Raw genomic sequence first — 3,173 nt, 5'->3', positions numbered from 1 at the left:
TCAGCTTTTCCTCCATCCTGCCACGTGATTCACATTCTTAGCCGGTCTCAAAACACAACTTAAAGAAGCACAACTAACCCTTTCATGGCGTTGGCTGGCGGGGTTGGGGGGGGTGGGGGGCGGAACCTGCCTACACGGCCACATCCAGAACGCAGGATGCTAAGATGAAAGAGAAACGCAGACCGCCACACCCTCTGCTCATCAGTGGGCTAGGGTGGCTCAGTGCTGGAGGCTGCACGGCTCTTTCACTCCTGCAGTTGTGTGTGAGGACGCAAAACAGGCCTTGCTCCTTTACATTCAATGCCAGTAAGATTCTACACAAAAGCTGGAAGGGACCAAATACTGATTGTAATGAATATGTGTGGCTTCCTCGCCCTGACCGGGAGCCTATGAGGGGGCGGGAAGGTCTGAGAGGCACCGCGGCTGCTCTGTGGCTCGGGACACCCGCGCTGCCATTAGCTGTGCGTGGAGACGTCGGAGGAGGAGCTCCTGTTGCTGTTCATGGTCTGCGCCCTCTTGATGTACAAGTTCAGTAGCTTCATCTTGCTCCCCGTGAGCTGTGCGAGGTGAGGTTTCAGCTCTTCTCCGATTACGGAATAAAATGCCACCAAGCAGAACACACCGGCCTTCCGCACACTACTTTCAGTGTTGTCATAACCTGCAGCAGGCCCGGGAGGATGTCAGCCAGCAGCTGCAGCAGGGACTCCCTGGCGATCCTCTCCGAGGCCTTGGTCTGCATCTTGATGGCAGCCAGGTTGATGGGGTAGTCGGCCGTCTGGGTGATGGGGCAGAGCACTTTGATGCACTGCTCCGGGTGGATGGAGCTGGCCAGGGTGGACGCAGCTTCCTCGGCGGCTCTCACCACCTCCTTGTGGGAGTCTTTGTGGGCCTCCAGAGTCTTCATGATCGTCAGCTCGGCGTAGTTTTTGAATCTTGCTGGCTGGTTTCTCAGAATCTCCCGTAAAACTCTCAGCGTCAGCACGAGAATGGAATGGTCTCTGTCTCCAAAGGTCTCCAGGAGCAGGAGCAGGAGCAGGAGCAGGAGCAGGATCGTCTTGAAGTGCTCCTCCCAGATGCTCAGGTTGTCCTCCCGGGTGACCTTGAGCAGCTCCAGCAGGGAACCCTTCCCCTCCTCCACGTGCTCATTGTGGTTGGACAGCTCTTTCAGAAGGTCCGCCACCAAGTCCGAATGGTCAATGGGCACATCTCGAAGCTGCTCCATGTCGTCGTCAAACACGGCCTCCTTCAGGGCTATCTTGTCATAGGTGTTAATGGTGTCTGGGTAGGGGTACAGGTTATAGTCGTGCGCCCGTGGCCCCGGGAAGGCACTCGGAGGCTGGGTGTTGAGCAGGGAGGTCTTGTTGTCCAGAGCTGTTCTGCCTCCTTCCACCACGTCACTGCCGCCCCGGCAACTCCACCATCCCGGGATACAATATCACAGTCCTTTTTTTTCTTTCTTTTTTTTATTTTTTATTTTTAAGCCTACAGCATCCGGTATTCCCAGGCGGTCTCCCATCCAAGTACTAACCAGGCCTGACCCTGCCTAGCTTCCGAGATCAGACAAGATCGGGCGCGTTCAGGGTGATATGGCTGTAGACTCACAATCCTTCTTGCCATCTCGTTGAATTGGCTCATTCAGATCCTCTTGGCTTTGAAAACTAAACTTTTCAATGGCTTCTGTAACTCCACGCCAAGAGCTATAGATTTCTTCAGAGTTCAGGTTCTCTGTATCATAGTCCAGCAAGCTTGGAGACAGGCCCCCATGGGAACAGTTGGTGGGTGAGGTCAGGGGGCTGGTCCTGCTGCTGTTGTGTCGGGAGGGAGTCCGGCCAATTGTGTTGCTCAGAGAGCTCACACTGGTGTTACTGGAATTCTTGAGGTGGTTATGCAGGAGTTTGGTGGCACCATCCTGGAATGTTTTGGGCAAGGCACTAAGGAACATAGTAAACTCAGGAGTGTTCAAGTCCAACAGCGATATTAGCACAATCCGTGCAGCCTTTCTCACCCTTTGGTTCTGTTGTCCAGATTATAAGTCTAGAAAGAGCAAGCCTGGTCTCACTAGAGTTTATGAAGTCGGTTGGATCCATCTGTCTGGCGAGAGACTCAATGTACTTCAGGACTGCACTTTGACCTTGAGGTTAGGTATGGACTAAACATTTTCAAGACGCCGCCTGAGTGCCAGGCCAGGTCCCAGTCCTGGGTGACCCGCACAGGCTATTCCATCACGCAGTTTCCTTACCTGGAAAACGGGGCTGATAAGGCGCCTCCAGGGGAATTGTTAGGTTTAAGGGAACCAACTCGCGCACGAAGTCCTTGGCACCGTGCCTGCCACAGAATAGGCACTCAAGCATGTTGACTGTTATTTGATCAGCGATAGAGGAAAATGGGCTACGAAACAACATGAAGGGAAAAATCTCAGGATGCAGACTGGGCTGGGCTTTGTTTCCCAGGCCACCTGAGCCAACTCCCATAGTCTTTTCAGGGTGAGGAGGGCTGGACAGGGGGTGGGCTGTGCAGAGACCCCCTTCACAGGCCTGGAGCCTCTGCCCTCACACGGCACATGCCACAGGATGCTGTGCTGAGAGTGAGTTTCCTGTCCATCCAAACTCCCCATCTCCCCGGGGTCTGGGGAAGGCTTTCCTCTCTAATATCCCAGGGGCCTGGCATGGATCCCAGAGTCCCTTGAGCCCATTTCCCAGGGCACTGAGGACTCTAAGCAGGCCTCGTGGGTCCCTGCCTCGGTGTCTCGGAGCTCCCGGGAAGGATCCAGATGAGCAGCAGACCGATCCGTCCTGCACCCTCTCATGGGCAGGTGCTAACTCCAACCTCCCAGGCCTGGGCTTCCATGAGGATCAGAAGTCAGGCTCCTGGGTGTTGTTTCTTTTTCCTGCGAAGTTTTGAAATGAATGAGACATACACTCGCACACAAACTAAGCCCTCCTTTCTCTGTCCCCAGCTGGATGTGCAGCCTCGAAGGAATCCTACGTCCTCGGGTGTCTTCTCGGATCTGACATTTAGCAGAGGTTTTTATGAGCACAGTTATTAGTCACCCTGCAAAGCAGCCACATGAAATGGGCCAGGGGCTTATTCTCTTTTAGCAGACAGAAGGGTTGAGTCACCCACAGATGCTGATATGGTTTAAATGGCGATATATACGGTATGTAAGTCAAGCT

The 3,173-nt window shown here is 54.0% G+C and overlaps 2 pseudogenes; both read right to left on the bottom strand.

Moving 5' to 3' along the window:
* Positions 1-455: 455 nt before the first annotated feature.
* LOC139019601 (CLIP-associating protein 1 pseudogene) lies at positions 456-1,432 on the bottom strand (annotated as a pseudogene).
* Positions 1,433-1,479: 47 nt separating this feature from the next.
* Positions 1,480-1,598, bottom strand: LOC139020267 (5S ribosomal RNA; annotated as a pseudogene).
* Between the last annotated feature and the right edge of the window lie 1,575 nt (positions 1,599-3,173).

The sequence above is a fragment of the Myotis yumanensis genome, unplaced genomic scaffold (genome assembly GCF_028538775.1).
Source record: "Myotis yumanensis isolate MYYU_CA2020_CCGP unplaced genomic scaffold, mMyoYum1.0.hap1 SCAF_11, whole genome shotgun sequence".
Classification (NCBI taxonomy): Eukaryota; Metazoa; Chordata; class Mammalia; order Chiroptera; family Vespertilionidae; genus Myotis; species Myotis yumanensis.
Note: the sequence above shows the minus strand (reverse complement) of the source record. Positions and strands in the feature narration are given on the sequence as shown.